The sequence below is a fragment of the Dermochelys coriacea genome, chromosome 4, assembly GCF_009764565.3.
Source record: "Dermochelys coriacea isolate rDerCor1 chromosome 4, rDerCor1.pri.v4, whole genome shotgun sequence".
In the NCBI taxonomy this organism is placed as follows: Eukaryota; Metazoa; Chordata; order Testudines; family Dermochelyidae; genus Dermochelys; species Dermochelys coriacea.
In genome coordinates, this window is record NC_050071.1 from 39,661,007 (window position 1) to 39,679,916 (window position 18,910).

Genomic DNA, 18,910 nt, shown 5'->3' on the forward strand with positions numbered 1-18,910 from the left:
GCTTCTCTCCAATATTTCTTTTAACTAATCACCAGAACGTTGTTCAATAAAACCAGGTTAGTTATGATCTCCATGAGTGCTAACAGTTTTGGAGCAGAAAATTAGAATATCTTTGGTCTGTAAAATAAAAATAAACTTGGAGTAGGCAAGGGTTTGTGTATACTGCATGGAATTCATCCAGTATTGCAATTGCAAAATGTCCATTTGGGGGAAGAAACTAAGTGGGGACAAGAGAATAGAGTTCACCTCACTCCCCAGCCCCAAGCTCTAGATAGGTCATGGTTCTCAGCCCATCTCTACAGTGGTAAACAGGTTGTTGATCTCTGTTCCAGGCTTTGTCTCCCATATACTAGTAAAACTAACCCCACTTAGCATCCTTGTTGTCAGTCTCAGCACATAAGCCACTGAATAGTCATGGGGACTGAGCTACCTTCTAACTCATACTGGTGATGAGCCACATTGATACCTGTTGTAATTACAGTGAAATAATTCTCAATCCACAGGAAGGCCATGGGGCTGAAGAGCAGCCCCTCTCAGATCACTGTTCTAGCCTCTCCACTGAGATAGTGGCCACTGCCCTTCAACACCCTCTCCTCAGTCTTCCTTCCATTTCCCTTCTCTGCTGTAGTATCTTAGAATCATAGAACTGGAAGGGACCTCAAGAAGTCATCTAGTCCAGTCCCCTGCACTCAAGGCAGGACTAAGTATTATCTAGACCATCTCTGATGGAGATCCCACAATCTCCCTATGCAATTTATTCCAGTGTTTAACCACTCTGACAGGAAGTTTTTCCTAATGTCCAATTTAAACTGCCCTTGCTGCAATTTAAGCCCATTGCTTCTTGTCCTATCCCTAACAATATCATCCCTGACAGGTATTTGTCCAACCCTCCTCCTTGTAACAACCTTTTATGTACTTGAAAACTATTATGTCTCCTCTCAGTCCCCTTTTTCACACCAAACAAACCCAATTTTTTCAATCTTTCCTCATAGGTCATGTTTTCTAGACCTTTAATCATTTTTATTGCTCTTCTCTGGACTTTCTCCAATTTGTTCACATTTTTCCTGCAATGTAGCACCCAGAACTGGACACAATACTCCAGTTGAGGCCTAATCAGCGTAGAGTAAAGTGGAAGAATTATTACTTGTGTCTTGCTTACAATATGCCTGTTAATACATCCCAGAATGTTAGCTTTTTTTTTTACAACAGCATTACACTGTTGACTCATATTTAGATTGTGATCCACTATGACCCCCAGATCCCTTTCCACAGTACTCCTTCCTAGGCAGTCATTTCTCATTTTCTATGTGTCAACTGATTGATTGTTCTGTCCCAAGTGGAGCACTTTGCATTTTTCCTTATTGAATTTCATCCTATTTACTTCAGACCATTTCTCCAGTTTGTCCAGATCATTTTGAATTTTAATCTTATTCTCCAAAGCACTTGCAAACCCTCCCACCTTGATATCATCCACAAACTTTATAAATGTACTCTCTATGCCATTATCAAAATCATTGATGAAGTTATTGAACAGAACTGGACCCAGAACCGATCCCTGCGGCACCCCACTCGTTATGCCCTTCCAGCATGACTGTGAACCACTAATAACTATTCTCTGGGAATGATTTTCCAACCAGTTATGCACCCACCTTCTAGTAGCTCCATCTAGATTATATTTCCCTTGTTTATTTATGAGAAGATCATGTGAGACAGTATCAAAAGCCTTACTAAAGTCAAGATATACCACATCTACTGTTTCCCCCGCCCCCCATCCACAAGGCTTGTGACCCTGTCAAAGAAAGCCAGCAGATTGGTTTGACGCAATTTGTTCTTGACAAATCCATGCTGACTGTTTATCACCTTATTATCTTCTAGGTGTTTGCAAACTGATTGCTTAATTATTTGCTCCATTATCTTTCTGGGTACAGAAGTTAAGATGACTGGTCTGTAATTCCCTGGGTTGTCCTTATTTCCCTTTTTTATAGATGGGTTCTATATTCACCCTTTTCCAGTCGTCTGGAATGTTACCGACAAGCAGAGGTCAGAGTAGGGTATATCCTATTATTAATGTACAGAAATGAGGTAACAAACTTCCTACTGCTCTGTGTGGCTACAGACTTCTACTACTCATTCCTGGGCGTCTTTGTTTCTGCCCCAGCAGAAAGTGACCCAGAAAACCAAAGACTGCATCTAGAGAGTACAGTAAGTGTGGCATCTCCACAACTCCTGAAGGACTTACTCTACAGCACAACTTTCCTTTTTGAGATCCCTTTTTTAAATTTCCTGACTGAACTAAAACATTAAGTTAAACTATTATGAATACCATAACTGATAACTATTCAGTTTGCTTTAACACAAGCCTGATATGCCTTAAGAGACTGATTGAGACATTTCAGCAATCTTCATGTTCTGTTGTATTGCAACCTCCCTTCCAGCAAATCTGCCTGTACCAGACAGTTCAGGGTCAGTCTGTGAATTGTTTTCAACTTGTATGTCCATTCTCACTTCACTTGTCTCAGCCAAGTTGTCCGGTATCTTGAGCAGGTGCTTGCAATTCCTTTGTAAGATTTTGCCTAACTTGTGATCACTGAGTATAAGTGAGGTGACTCTTCCTGGATTACTGTAGCTTTGATTAGCCATGGCCCCTCTTGCCAAATCCTCACCAAGTCTTTGTTCTTTAGCTGCGGAAGAGTGTTTGCTCCTTTATTGCAATATTTTGTCTGATTGTATTTTCCCAGTCTTTTTTCCTCACTATCACAGACTCCATAGTCAGCCTTTGTTTTTTGTCTCTCATCTGGTAATTACATATTTATATGTCTGTTGTAGAGGAATGGTGGTGGCTTTACTCGTGGCGGTCCCAAGTTATCAGAGATACAAGGTGGGTGAGGTAATATTTTTTATTGGATCAACCTTTGTTGGCAAGAAAGACAAGCTTTTGAGCTACACAGAGCTCTTCCTCAGGTCTTGGAAAGGTACTTGGTGTGTCTCAGCTAAATACAAGGTTCAACAGATAGTTTAGCATAAGTAGTTGGCACAAATTCTAAGGGACCTATCATACTATTATTAATAGGCCACTTCACCTTGAAAGGTCTCTTAAAATTTGTCATGGGACAAAAATGGGGGTTAGTGGGTTACAGTTTGTTGTAGTAAGCCATGAATCTGTATGTATATCTGTAACCCACTAATCACTCTTTTTGTTCGATGACTACTGGGGTGTTAATGGGTCCCTTCACTTGAATGGTGCCTTAGTTTAGCACATTCTCTCTCTTCAACCTTGTATTTGCTAGAGGAGGTCAGCAGGTGACTTTCTACCCTACAGTAATGCAGCTCTATAGTTGAGTAGTGTTAAATGGATCTTCTCTTGCATCCTTTGGTTTGTTTGAACAATTTCTTCACTATGTATACTCCAATTCTAGACTGTTTTGATCATATATGGGATTAGATGTCTTACAAAAGTCATACATTTTAGCCAAATCTAGCAATTTCCTATTCCTGAACAGTGGGCTGTTTGTCAGTTATTACTGTTCTTGGAATTCCATGATATGCAAATATAGATCTAATGTACCTGGCAACCTCTTGCTGCTGTGGTACCTTCAAGTATTATTATTTCTGGGAAATTGGTAAAGTCCATTATAACCAGGTGAACATATCAATTCTACCTTTGTCCTATGGAATTGTGAGTTCTTTGTGTGGTATCATTGGTTCTGTCTGCTCGGAATCTCTGTACTCTGACATGTTGCACACCTGTTCACCATTACTTCAGTGACAGGTTTCAGAGTAGCAGCCGTTTTAGTCTGTATCCTCAAAAAGAAAAGGAGTACTTGTGGCACCTTAGAGACTAACAAATTTATTTGAGAGCTTTCTTGAGCTACAGCTCACTTCATCCAATGCATTCAGTGGAAAATACAGTGGGGAGATTTATATACACAGAGAACATGAAACAATGGGTGTTACCATACACACTGTAATGCGAGTGATCAGGTAAGGTGAGCTATTACCAGCAGGAGTGGGGGGGAAAAAACCTTTTGTAGTGATAATCAAGGTGGGCCATTTCCAGCAGTTGACAAGAACGTGTGAGAAACAGTGGGGGGAGGGGGAATAAACATGAGGAAATAGTTTTACTTTGTGTAATGACCCATCCCCTCCCAGTCTTTATTCAAGCCTAAGTTAATTGTATCCAGTTTGCAAATTAATTCCAATTCAGCAGTCTCTTGTTGGAGTCCGTTTTTCAAGTTTTTTTGTTGAAGAATTGCCACTTTTAGGTCTGTAATCGAGTGACCAAAGGGATTGAAGTATTCTCCGACTGGTTTTTGAATGTTATAATTCTTGACATCTGATTTGTGTCCATTTATTCTTTTACGTAGAGACTATCCAGTTTGGCCAATGTACATGGCAGAGGGGCACTGCTGGCACATGATGGCACATATCACATTGGTAGATGTGCAGGTGAACGAGTCTCTGATAGTGTGGCTGATGTGATTAGGCCCTATGATGGTGTCCCCTGAATAGATATGTGGACACAGTTGACAACAGGCTTCGTTGCAAGGATAGGGTCCTGGGTTAGTGGTTCTGTTTTGTGGTGTGTGGTTGCCGGTGAGTATTTGCTTCAGGGGGGCTGTCTGTAAGCAAGGACTGGCTTGTCTCCCAAGATCTGTGAGAGTGATGGGTTGTCCTTCAGGGTAGTTTGTAGATCCTTGATGATGCATTGGAGTGGTTTTAGTTGGGGGCTGAAGGTGATGGCTAGTGGCCTTGTGTTATTTTCTTTGTTGGGCCTGTCCTGTAGTAGGTAACTTCTGGGTACTCTTCTAACTCTGTCAATCTGTTTCTTCACTTCAGCAGTTGGGTATTGTAGTTGTAAGAATGCTTGATAGAGATCTTGTAGGTATCTGTCTGAAGGGTTGGAGCAAATGCGGTTGTATTGTAGAGCTTAGCTGTAAACAATGGATCACATGGTGTGGTCTGGATGAAAGCTGGAGGCATGTAGGTAGGCATAGCGGTCAGTAGGTTTCTGGGATACGGTGGTATTTATGTGACCATCGCTTATTAGCACCATAGTGTTCAGGAAGTGGATCTCTTGTGTGGACTGGTCCAGGCTGAGGTTGATGATGGGATGGAAATTGTTGAAATCATGGTAGAATTCCTCAAAGGCTTCTTTTCCATGGGTCCAGATGATGATGTCATCAATGTAGCGCAAGTAGAGTAGGGGCATTAGGGGACAAGAGCTGAAGCTCGTTCACCTGCACATCTACCAATGTGATATATGCCAGCATGTGCCAGCAATGCTCCCTGCCATGTACATTGGCCAAACTGGACAGTCTCTACGTAAAAGAATAAATGGACACAAATCAGATGTCAAGAATTATAAGATTCAAAAACCAGTCGGAGAATACTTCAATCCCTTTGGTCACTCGATTACAGACCTAAAAGTGGCAATTCTTCAACAAAAAAACTTGAAAAACAGACTCCAACGAGAGACTGCTGAACTGGAATTAATTTGCAGACTGGATACAATTAACTTAGGCTTGAATAAAGACTGGGAGTGGATGGGTCATTACACAAAGTAAAACTATTTCCTCATGTTTATTCCCCCCTCCCAAACTGTTCCTCAGACATTCTTGTCAACTGCTGGAAATGGCCCACCTTGATTATCACTACAAAAGGTTTTTTCCCCCCGCTCCTGCTGGTAATAGCGCACCTTACCTGATCACTCTCGTTACAGTGTGTATGGTGACACCCATTGTTTCATGTTCTTTGTGTATATAAATCTCCCCACTATATTTTCCATTGAATGAACAGGATGAAGTGAGCTGTAGCTCATGAAAGCTTATGCTCAAATAAATTTGTTAGTCTCTAAGGTGCCACAAGTACTCCTTTTCTCATTACTTCAATGTCACTAGTAGTCTGGCCACAGATGAAAATGTCTCCATCTCTCCCTTTTTGGTTTGGTCATTCCCAGCAGCCCTTTGTATATTTGTTCCAATATTTTTCTTCTTATCACTGTGGAAACCCTGATCTGGGTTCCCTTCAAGAGTACTCCTGAGATCACTAAAATCTTATAGTGAGAATAGTGGGAAGTGTTGATTTTTTTCCCCTTCTTTCACTTATTATTTGTATCACTGTTTGGTTGTTTGCAACATTTCATCTTCAGCTGTTTGTCTCTGATTTATCCCATGTGTCTGGAAACACAGCATGTGACACTTTTATCATGTTCACATGTAAGTTTACTGTTTTTTTTCCAGATTGTCAAGCTGTGCATTGTCAGATAGAACAGATGCTCTTGAGTGTGTCTGCCATTATTAAGTGGTGTCCAGGCTGGAACTCCAAGATCACATCACACTTCTGTATTTTCAAAAGTAGTCACTGTAACTGTGGTGGTGTTTCTCCAAGTCTCTTTTGTGTATTGCATGCCGTGGTTTGAAATCAGTTTCTGCTGTTAAGCTATGACCACACAGAAAGTCATGAAATATTACACATCCATACACCAGACCTAGTGTCTCTTTTTCAATTGTTACATACATCTTTTCTGCAGCTGTCATAGCCCTAGATGCGTATGAGACTCACAATCAGTTCCATGACCCTGTAATAGTACTGCTCCCAGCCTTCCTTCTGAGGCATCTGTGGAGAATTTGATGTCTTTCAGTGGGTCAAAAAATTGCACCACTGGAGCTGATGTCAGGATATGCCTTAAATCATTGAACTCTCTCTTTTATGCCCTGGTATCCAAGCACATTTGGTGACCTTCTGGAGGAGATGTCTTAGGGTGTGCAAGCTGTATACAGTAAAAGCTGTTTTATCCGGCATGTTGGGAGAATGGGGGATGCCAGTAAGTGAAAAATGCTGGTTAACTAAGATAGAAGGAGTTTGGGTGCAGGAAGTGGTAGAGGGCTGGGGTTTGAGGCATGGGAGGAGGTGTGGGGCACAGGCTTGGACCAGCAGGTTGGGATGCAAGAGGGGATTGGGGCACAGGAGGGGGTGTGGGGTGCCAGATCTGGGGGGCGCACACCTCAGGCAGCTCCCCACAAGTGGGGACCTGTCCCGGCTGCTCCTAGGCAGAGGTGCAGCAGGCATCTCCACGTGCTGCCCCCCGCCCCGCCCCGCCCGCCCCGCCCCAAGCACTAGCTCCGCAGTTCCTGACCCCCTATGTAATAACATCCGTGCTAGGCACTCTAGCATCTGGCTCACTCCAGGGTATTCTGAAAGGAAGACTTAGGAAGCAGTATCTCCCAAATGTTGTGTTCAAAGTGAAAATCCTAGAGCTCTCAGTGTCCAAGGGGTCTGCCAAAATCCTACCAATGCATCTTTGACAGGTTTGTTGGCGACAGCACTCTGGTCACTGCGGCAACTCTAATTAATTATTCTAGAGTAGATCTTATTAAAAAGAGTTATGTCTAATTGAAAGGCTGAGGAGAACTGAAAGCCTAATTAGTCCATTAGAAGATGATATAAAAAGCACAGAGAGAAAGTGAGAAAGGGGGAAGCAGAGAGCAATTGATCGACCGACTGACCGATCTCCCCCTACCTGCCTCAGGAGCTGTGGGCTCCCTAGGACTGTAGGTGTAAGGCTATATAATGAATAATAGTGGTGGAAACAAACATTGTAAATAAACTGCCTGGGGTGTTTTGCGAGCAAATGTCTCTGAGCCATTTGAAGGCTTGAACAGAGGCAGGAGGAAGCTGGCACTGCCACAGCATCTGATTTGCTGAAGAATTTGGATTCTGCTATCTCAAGACAACAGTTTGCTTCTTGTGAGCAAGTGGGAGTGTTATTTTTTTTTGTTTTTGTTCAGTTCCTTCAGATCCATAGTCCCACCCTCCCACTTTTTCCCCCCCTCTCCAATTACTAAGGAGTGAACTCAATCTGTTAGTGGTTCTAATCTCCAAGTGATACCATTTGCTGTCACATTTTGCACCTGTTGTTCTATCTTCTTTCTTAAGGCTTGTGAAACTTTTCATGTAGTATGAACCACAGGTTCTGCATCTTCTCTTAACCATATCTTGTATGTTACTGGGAGGCACCCATTTCCTGTGAATACATCTTCATATGAATCTATTCATTTTTTCATATCTGGTTCTATACTGGCTTTGTGTGTCTATGGCAGGGGTAGTCAATTGAGGGACCGCAGGTCAAATCCGGACTGCCAGAGGCTTTTGGCTGGACCCCAAAACTCTAGGGGGCCAGGGCCAGTTACTGCGGGAGGTCTACCATGGATAGAGGAGTGACTGGCTGTGTGCTGGCAGGCTTGGGGGAGCTAGCACCTGAGGCTGATTTGTAATGGGGGGAGCTGTCTCCCCATCCTCTCTTTATGGAGCCCTGCCAGGCATACTGGGGCTTCTGCCCCCACCAGTGCTTGGGGGCTCCCAACCCTGCCAGACATGATAGGGCTTAGGGTTCCATTTAGGGAAGGTGGGTGGACACCTGCCCCCCACCCAAGTTATGAGTCAGCCCCAGGCACATGCTGGGGTTCCAACTGTCAGCTTTGGGGATGGGGCTCCATTTAGGGAGAGCAAGGGGGGGCACCTACCTCTCTGAGTCATGTGTCAGCCCTGGGCACCAGCACATGGCCAGTCACTCTTCTACCTGCACTAACCCCACCCCACAGCCCCTCAGAGTTTTGTGATCCAGTCAAAAACCTTTGGTGGTCTGGATTTGGTCCATGGTCCACCTACTGACTACCCCTGCAATAGGCCCCGGGTATATTACACGGCGTTGAACAGGGGTACTTGCAGTGTGAAAAATATTTCTCTAGAATCTGGACTTTGACTATAGCTTGGCCAAGAAATTTGGACTTGACAAAATATAATTGACTATCCCTGCCCTATTGTATAGATTCTCTTAATGAGACTTAGCATCTCACATGTGTGTAAGCCCAAGACTAGTTGTTTGCCCCTGTGTATCAGCACAAACTCTACTTGTATTGTTTTTCCCTTTGTTTTAAGCATCAGTGTGCATTCTTCCAACACTGGAATTGTTCCTCCATTATAATTTTTCACAGACACTTTGACTCTGCCACTTTTATGTGCTTCATACATCTCTCTATTCTATTTTCAGTTATTGCATTTCTGTTATTGCATCTCTCTATTCTACTTTCTGTTAGTGCCCCAGTGTCTCTCCTGCATGTACACAAGTGCCATTCATGCACATTTTAATTGGACAATTTTTGGAGTGCTTAACTGCTCTTCCTTGAGGAATCCCTTCCTGCCCTTAATACATGCACTTTCCTACTTTCTCTGCACATTTTAGCATAATGGTTGGGTTTATTACACTTCCTACATATTTGCCTGAATGCTGGGCATTTCCTATACTCATGCTGGTTGCCACATCACTGGCATGGTTTCCAGCTTTCCATGCTTCTGTCCTTAGCCAATTTAATTTCTGTGAATTTTTCCCTTGCTGTTTTAGCTATAATACTCATTTTCATGTAGTCTGTTCCTTTCCCTAGACTTTTTAATTTGTTTGTTCTATTGTTTGGCATATACATAGTGCCCTTGGTAGTGTCAGATCCATCTCCCTTAGTAACTGAAGCAGCCTTTTTTATTGTTACACTCCAGGACAATCTGGTCTTCAATTAGTCTTTTAATATTCCATATTTGCAGGACTGACTTTTCAGTTTTAAGTCTGACTCACTCCTCTATTGTTTCCCCTTAATTCTGTGTTCTCGTCCTGAACATATATCTTTCAAAAAAAAAATTTTCTAGGACACAATGATCCTCCAACATTTTGATTATTTCTGCAACGCTTTCCTCCCTCTCCCCACTACCATCTGTATGGAATGCATTGTGGGCTTACGTGCCTGTCACTGTTGAAAGCAGACTAATCTTTTGCTCATTCTTCAGTTTGTTTGCCCCCATGGCTTTCATATACAGCTCAGATTGTTTGAAACTTTTCCGGACACAATCAGCATGTCCCCTAATTCTAAGGAGTGGTGGGTGAGATGCAGTTGCGCAAATTCTGTTGCAATGATTGCGATGTTACCTCCCTCACTGGGTCTTACAGCACGCTGTGCCTTCCACTTCTGGAACCATGTATTATTGGGCAGATTAACAAACCAGTTTCAAGATAAACCCTTTATGAACAGAACTATGTACAGAAATGTGATAACAAATTTCCTACCATTCTGTGTAGCTGCATTGTGCAAATGTCCTGCTCCAGGCTTTTGTTTCCGCCCCAGTATGAAGTGTCCCAAAGTGTACAGGAAATGTAGCATCTCTACACTTTGTGGACAACTTACCCATATCTGCATAAAACTCTCCTCTGTGTTGTGTAGCAAGTGCAGAAGCCCCAGTGCACAACCCCTCTTGCCTGTTCCACTTCAAGGGCTATGGCTGCTCAGATACCATGGATATGAGCACAGTACAAAAACTTGGATAAAGTGGTATTTCTGTGGTATGAAGACTCCTGTACAGGTCCTCTGTGGGGAAATGAATTGCACCCTTAAGGAATAAGGGTCAAATCATGCACTGAGTTATGCCAATTAAACCTACTGATATCAGTTGGTGTGCCTGTGCCCTTTATGTGGAGTTTTAGTGGGTTGCACAGGTTGTAACTTAGGGCTGAATTCCCAACTAGGAAAGAAGAGAGAGATAGAAAGGAGAATGTGGTCCCAATTGTGTTAGGGAAAGTGGGGAGGAAAATGACACCACTGTCCCATCTTGGCTGTGATTGTTTTTGAATGTGATCCGATAATATGGGGATGGTATCATGAGGTAGAAAGACAGAATTACCCTTCAAAAAAGGAATCTATTCTGGCCCCCTTGTTTTTTTTTTTTTATTAGATTGTAAGCTCTTTGGGAATGGCTCCCATGTACTCCTTGTATACGGTACTAAACATTTTGTCAGTGTTCATTAAATTATTATTTATTATAGAAGAGAGAAAACTTACACTGTATACCACAAGGTTTATATTTTATGCCTCCAATTTCTTTGCTGTCTTTTCACAGTTAATTTAAGTTTTTGCAAGAATACTGAATATTTTTCATAAAGGATATCTTTATACATAAGCAATAAAACACAACCCGGTGCGTGACATAGCCATCCTGGTAGTAGACACTTTATCCTAGGAGTGCCATGATATGGTAAGGCAGGTTTTCCAGAACCTGCCAGTGGTTCAAAACCTCTCCTTGTATAGTAAAAATTATAAGAGAGACTATCCTCTTACTACAGGGGCTGCAGAAGAACCTACCCATAGAAGACACATGGCTGAGCAAAACTATACTAATAACTCCATGAGGGGAAAGAACTAGCAATTTTGAGAAAGATGTGCAATCTCTGAGTATGAATTAATCCAGAGAACAACCCACCCTGGGGGGAAAAGGACAAAGAGTTTGTGTGAGATTCCCCTGCCTGACTCCACCTCCCGAAAGATTTCTTTCCTCTATATTTTGTCAGTAAACATTAGCCAGCTGTTTTCTGAAATTCCCAAAAGTGGGCCAGCCACGCTATCTTAGATGACCTGAGAGGCTGTGCCTTTTCTTACTACTATTGTAATTGCTGTGGGTAAAAATAGATACTATTGTATAGAGAGAAAAATCAAAATATGTTCTGTTACTTCCCAAATTCCAATTCATTTGGACTTCATCACAGATGGTGAGAGAGGCAGCCATTTCAGTTCTCGCTGCTGCTACCAGAGGTACAGTGGGCCTGAATTCCTACTGCTTATGCCTTGTGAAGTCATTTACAGCTGTGTTAAGTGGATCTAAATCTCTACCATTCTGATTTTATGCTTGCTTTGCATAGGTGTACGTGATTACATCAGGGACAAGGCAGAGAAGCATCAGACCTTGTGTTGAACTATTACTGTCATTACCTCTACTCTCTAGTTCAGCCCTCCTAAAAGTGGTGTAAGGGTTTTCATTTCTTAGGTTATGTCTACACTATCACTTATGTTGGTATAACTTATGTCGCTTAGGGGATGTGAATAAGCTACACCCCCTATGCAATGTAAGTTACAGACCTAAGTGCTGGTGCTGACAGCGCTAGGTCAGCGGGAGAGCTTCTCCCAACGCCATAGCTACCGTCACTCCTTGTGGGTGGAATAATTAAGTCAAGGGGAGAGCAACAATGCAGCTGTGCCACTGGAAGCTCTCTCGTGAAGCCATACCCTTAGCATTTAGAGTGCTTGATTCTGTAATGACAAGATAGAGAGCACGTTCTTTCATCTTACGTGGGCCCTTTCTCAATAAAGAGTCAGAAGTCAATTTCAAGTGTGAAACTGGCATGAAGCAGGATGGAACTGAAATCTAAACTAACAGAAGCAACATAAATGTGTTTCAGGTATCTATTATGGTTGCATTCAATTTATCTCTTATTTTTTATTGTTTCATAAGTCAAATGCCACTAAAGCATTTGATCTCTTGGCCATGTCTTTATTCTAATAATCTAGAACTGATGGGAGCTGGCACAGTGTTCCAAAGCTGTGGTCTTTGCAGGACTCCCATTTCTTATGCTCCAGATCCATAAAGCTGTTACCCATTTTCTGCATGTTTTTATTTCTTGGGTTTGACTGCTGATGTGCCTAGAGCTCCCCCTGATTATCTTGAGTTGGTATGAGGCTGAAGATGGTGAAACCATTGTATATCACTAAATAGAGTTAAAAACACCAACAGTTTAGAAGATGGGCTCCAATACAGCATCTCTTTTTTAAAAAAAAAATCTCATACCTTCCTGAAGACAGTGTCCCAAGGATAATCTTCCATCTTTCATGACTATGCTATGGATATAGATACATTGGTGACCAGAACAAATTATGCACTGATCATCATGGTGCAATGTGCTTTCCTTACACTAGGATTTCACAAACAATGGAGTTATAATAATTCTTCTATAGGAAAGAATGGCTTATGTTTTCAAGTATTCTCACTGAGCTACACTCATAGCTCTGGCTTGTCCAATAGCTGTGCCATTGCCACATGTCTCCAGTGCAGCAGAAGATGAGTGAAAAGTCTTTTAGAGGAAAAATTAGAAAGTTGGTATTTACCCAGGACTATATGCATAGCCATGGGCATCTGCTCACACTGTTGTGTATGTTTTTATATCAGTGAATTAGTATCTGAGCACCTTACACAAATCATCACACCAAAATGTACATATCTCCCTGTGGCCTAGTCTGGTTCCCTCTCTACTTCCCCACAGGTAAATGGAGAGCAGGTTTTCTTCCTTATTCATCTTTCCTCCATGCCTGCCTCTCCCCACCTCTTTCTCTTGAAAATAATAACATCACATTATATTAACACACTGTACAACTCCTGTCTGTATCTCCTCATTGAAACTAGTTAGGCTCCTTTTGACAATCCCAACCAAAATGTCTATTTGTGGCATTTCGCTTTAAAATAATATCCATCATCCTATTCATCCACCTTCCTTTTCAGGTATGAGAGATTACTGCAATAGCAGAGCTTTTAAGAGAATGAAACAGTCACCAACCAAGAATCATAGGGCCAAATCCTGAGAGGGGCCTAGGGACCTGTGATCTTTGTTCAGGTAATTGAAAATTAGTGCTAATTACTGTCAACATGTCTGAAAATCAGTGTTATGATCCTGTATTAGTTTTGCATGACCTGAGATTGAAGGCTCATGAAGTGACTGCTACACTAGATGGTGAACCATGATGCTGTAGTAGAGAGTCTTGGCCAGGTTCAGCTTTCATTTATACTGGCAAGGGCCAGGAGTGGAGGAGGCAGGGGAGGTAAATAGATTCCTTTGGAAAAATAGCTGCACACTTGGACAAAATTTGGCACACTGCCTTAAATTTAGCAATGGTGATTGGATTCTGTGTCTATGTAAGCTTTATAGGTATTAATGGTACCTAGAGTCATTTTCCCTATTGCTAAATAAAGATGCTTGACTTCTTCTTTACTGAAACAAATGGCCTGCCATTGAGCACAATAAAGCATGGCAAGCAGTAAACATCCTGCAAGCAACTCTGTCTTACCTAATGCCGTGTGAGTCAGAAGATTAAAATAAATAGAGTAAAGTTTTTCCCCTAGCAATGCATTGTGAATGGCATCACTGGTTTCAGTGTAACGTGGCTGGAATGGGTAAGCAAATGTGACTGTGTGGTGATGGCCTTATAGGAAGCTTGAAGACCAGCTTTTCCAAAAAGCACAGCAGCTCCTATTTAGATACCTAAGTTTAGTGGCCAGATTTTCAGAAATGCTCATCAATAGGAGTTGCTGGATGTCAAAACTTTAAAAAAAAATCTGGCCACTTCATTTAGTTGCCTAAATGGGAGATAACTGCTGTTTAAAATACGTCCCCAATTGTGGATACTGAGCACTTTTAAAAACCTACCTGTAGGAATTTAAATGTGGGAATTTGAGGTGAGAATTGGAATGTCGATTGCAATAAAATATTAGTGATATTGGGCAGTCTGTTATTTCATGTGATTTTATTACAGTGGCTTTTGTAACCATGTCGTTTTCAGGCCCAATTCAATGTCTACAGAAATCAATGATTTGGATCAGGCCCTCTAACTATTGTCAGGACATCCATAATATCTGGATGGAAGTTTTTTTATGTTTTGTTTACAACCTGAAGTTAAATAAATAATTAATGATTTTACCAGAGATGTATTTTCTTCATACACTACTTTCACAGTATCATTAACTTAACACAATTTAGAGTAAAATGTGAACAAAACCCTTATTTAGTACATCAAAAGCAAGTTACCATTGGACCCAAAAAAATATATTAAAGCTTTTTCTCTAAATAATCTGTAAAATGAGTTCAGTAAAATAAAATCAGCCCAAATTTGTCTTGAAGGTTTAAATTAAACCAAGCCATTGCTGAAATATAAACATGTAGCTACATCCAAATCTAGTACAATTAACAGAGGAAAAGAAGTTCCATACCGTTCAAGGTAAGGTTGCTACTATGCAAAAATACCAATGAATAAATCAGCATAGCTCTACTAAAGCTATTGGAGCTATAATGATTTACACCAGCTGAGTGTCTGGCCCTTGGAAATAAGCAGGTAAGGGAAAATAGGAAAATATACACACAGCTCATACAATCACTTAAATGTCCATATGATAAATATCACATTGTAATTATGAGGTGGCAATATTTCTAATAAATTATGAGATATCCAGCACAAGGGGTAAATCTGGACTAATAGTGCAAAAACATTTCCACATTTTTGAAGTTTGCAAATTATCTTTAAGTGTTCACACCTCCTTTGTGTTTGCTCCCCATGAGTATTTTAGTGAATAAGTTTACTGAATGACAGAAATGGCAAATGTTATACATTATAGGGCTAGTAGCTGAAAACAAATTTTGAATTAATAAATGAGTACTGTGCTTATATGAAAAATCAGATTCTAATCCACTGAGGGAATGGGAACATACCACATGACAAGTATTTTCAATCAAAACTAACCTACATAATACAAATCTCAAACACTCAGACCTAAATAAATGCCTTGATTTTCAGAGATGCTGAGTGCTCACCACCCCAAGAAGCTCTGAAAAGCAGTTCAGGTGGGTATTTAAATATGCATTTAAGTCCCAAATTTTAGGCAACTCTGTTTGAAAATGTGGGCTTTAACCTGTCAGCCTCAGTGTTTCCAGTTGTATAATGGAGATAATAATGTTCTCCTTTCTTACAGAGATGTTTTGAGGAATTATTCTTTTCACAGTGCTTTGAGCTGCAAAAGTGCTATGGGTTATGTGATCATTTCAGACAGCTCTAATGTTATCCTATTGCTTGTTAGAAGCAAGTAAATGGGTAATTGGGTTCCTCTTTGCTTTCATTAGATAAGAGATTTCTCACTTAAAACTATCAATAGAAAGATTAAGAGTCCTTGTTCCTTCAAGAAAATAAAAATGTATAGAACAAGAAAAGTGAATAATAGGTAATGTAAAGCTGTCATTGTAAACTAATAAATCTGTTAAACATAGATAGTTCAAACAGCATAATACTCGCTTTTATAATCATACTTCCAGCTCAACACACAGTAACACATTACATTATATCACCAAATGTAGTAAAAAACTGACCCATTAATTGTCTACCTGTAAATTTCTGATACTTCAGGTTTTCACAACTATCATTACTACTTACAAGACTCTCTGCTATGAGTGAGAGTAGTCTGTGGAAAGTCTAGCCTGACTCCCAGTGCCTTGTATTGTTAATGCTTGCCTATGTGAATCCTACTGCTCTCATTGAAATATTTATTATCTGTGTTTGACATATCAGTTCTTGCTTTGGCATGTGCAGGGCCAAATGCTTCAGTTGCAGTAAATACTGAAAAATTCAGAGCCATCCACAGAAATTAGAGCTGTTCCCTCTTTGCATTTATAAATTATAGCAATGCTGTAATGAAAGAGAAGTGCCAGCCATTCTCAGATCCCTTCCCTGCTGCATTGGCATGCCTAATAGTTATCCTTACTTTGAGCCTCCTCATCCTTGGTTAAGGAAGTGACTATGTGTTTAGATTCACAATAATGCCAACAGCATGCTGTTAAGTTCCAGTCCAATGTAGGTAGGAGCTTCTTATGAGGCTGTAGTTTCAGTAGTTCGTCCTACTGTTGGCTTTGATCAGGGTCATTTGGCCATTGTAGTGAGGCTTCTGTATTGGCTTCTAAGATCTGGGAAGAACAAACTCTTTCTGGACATTCAGCTCAGTCCATCTTCTCCCCGCCCCCCCCCCCCAGTTATTTACAAGTGGGGAGGGGGAATGTTTTCTCCATTATAATAATTTCAGTCTATCTGTTTTACTTGAATAGTACCATGGATATGAAGTACTTGTCCGGAGAACTTAGTTGTAAATAGCATGTATTTATTATAAATTCACATTAATTGACATAAGATGGCATATAATCAGGGCCTCAAAAATTCTGCAGCCAATAGTGAATTCACAGAACATGGCCTGTGGGTCACACACAGTGCTAGTGAGCAAATAAAACTAGAATCGTAGGACTGGAAGGGACTTCGAGAAGTCATATAGTCCAGTCCCCTGCACTCAGGGCATGGCTTAGTATTCTCTAGATTCATAGATACTAAGGTCAGAAGGGACCATTATGATCATCTAGTCCGACCTCCTGCACTACACAGGCCACAGAATCTCACCCACCCACTCCTGCAAAAAACCTCTCACCTATGTCTGAGCTATTGAAGTCCTCAAATCGTGGTTTAAAGACTTCAGGGAGCAGAGAATCCTCCAGCAAGTGCCCCATGCCCCATGCTACAGAGGAAGGCGAAAAACCTCCAGGGCCTCTTCCGATCAGCGCTGGAGGAAAATTCCTTCCCGACCCCAAATATGGGGATCAAACTCTGAGCATATGGGAAAGATTCACCAGCCAGATACTACAGAAAATTCTTGCCTGGGTAACTCAGATCCCACACCATCTAACAGGTGTTTGTCTAACCTGCTCTTAAAAATCTCCAGTGATGGAGATTCCACAACCTCCCTAGGAAATGTATTCCAGTGCTTAACCACCCTGACAGTTAAGAAGTTTTTCCTAATGTCCAACCTACATTGCCCTTGTTGCAATTTAAGCCCATTGCTTCTTATCCTCTCCTCCAGAGGTTAAGGAGAATAATGTTTTTCTCCCTCTTTCTTGTGCCTACTGCTACAGGTTCAGTAAAACCCTTCTGCAGGAGTCTCATCTTAGCAATGGAGTGCCTGGCTATCTGATGCTATAAGTAGAGATCTTTGAATTCAGTTGTGCCTTTTCTGAGGGCTGTGTAAGGGAGTCAAGATGACACAATCAGCCTTCCTCCATCATACTTTTTCTGTATGGTCTAGGGACCAGGCATAATTGCAGTCCTTGCACTCATGGAGAGCAAGAAACATGAAAATCTAATGTTATTGTTACTGCAGCATTCAGTTTTCCAGAAGAACTAGAAAGGGGACAGGCCTACAGCCCCATCCCTTTGTTATCTCCACCATCCACTAGATTTAAATCAAACTCTACTTAGATAGGAGGTGCTCCAGGCAGAATTATACCTGTGTTATGTACAATGCCTTCAGCAGCTCCTACTGGAACATCTTCACATCTCCCCATTTTACCACCTATATCTTTTTAAATGCACAGTTTAGCCTTTTATGTACTTTTAATATGTATTTTGCAGTAACTTCATTGCATTGTGTATGAATTTAGAAATAAATTATTTCAGTCTCTGGAGTTCAGATGAACTATTTTTTCATGGCACCTCAGTAAACCTTTAAATAACTAGTACATTCTACTGCTAATGAGCAAGCAGGGATGCTGGAACAATTTTTATAGTAGGGGTGCTGAGAGCCATTGAACTAAATTGTAAATCCTGCATATAATAGAAACCACTTCAAGCCAGGGGATGCTCTAGCACTCCCTGCATCCTTAGTTCCAGCATCTATGAGCAAAGAAAGCATTTATACAGAGCAGAGCATTTGCCAATCTTAATTTTTTCCCCTTTTATTAGAAATTTCATCTTATTGCAATATTTGAAATTATTTTAGATGAATATGTTCAATAAAAAGTTGATAGGTTAGATAGTGCTTACATATGTATCACAAAGAAAAAGTGTTGCAAGTGGGTCATGCTACGTCAGGAACAACAGAATAAATGGCAGTATAACATGATGGTATAAAGCACGTAATTCTGACATGATCAGTTTAGTATTTGAATCAGCAGGGTAGAGAAAAATTAGTTCGATTATAAAATATTTGCTACCATTCTCCTTGAAATCATCAGAAAAAGCACGGCAGATGATCAATTTTGCTTCATAGCTGAAAGGCTTCAGACCCTTTTCCACAGGGCAGCAAGTCCTCCCCCAAGCCAGAACCAAATGGGTTCCTCCTTGTATTTTTGTCAAGAGAGGACCAAAGGAAACTTCTGTTTTATACCTGTGGTTTCCATAAAATCATCTGGACTGGATCCTTGGCTGGCATCAATGGGCATTCAGTACTTAAGTGGAATTGGGCCCCATTG

At 41.1% G+C, this 18,910-nt stretch overlaps 1 long non-coding RNA gene across 1 annotated transcript in view; it reads left to right on the plus strand.

The window, feature by feature from the left end:
- The window catches only part of LOC122459943, a 68,182-nt gene extending 53,650 nt beyond the window's left edge, over positions 1 to 14,532 (plus strand). Inside the window, exons 2-3 of the long non-coding RNA XR_006280931.1 lie at positions 13,366 to 13,477; positions 14,421 to 14,532. This is a non-coding gene — a long non-coding RNA (uncharacterized LOC122459943). The remainder of the gene's footprint in view (positions 1 to 13,365; positions 13,478 to 14,420) is intronic.
- The last annotated feature ends 4,378 nt before the right edge of the window (positions 14,533 to 18,910 follow it).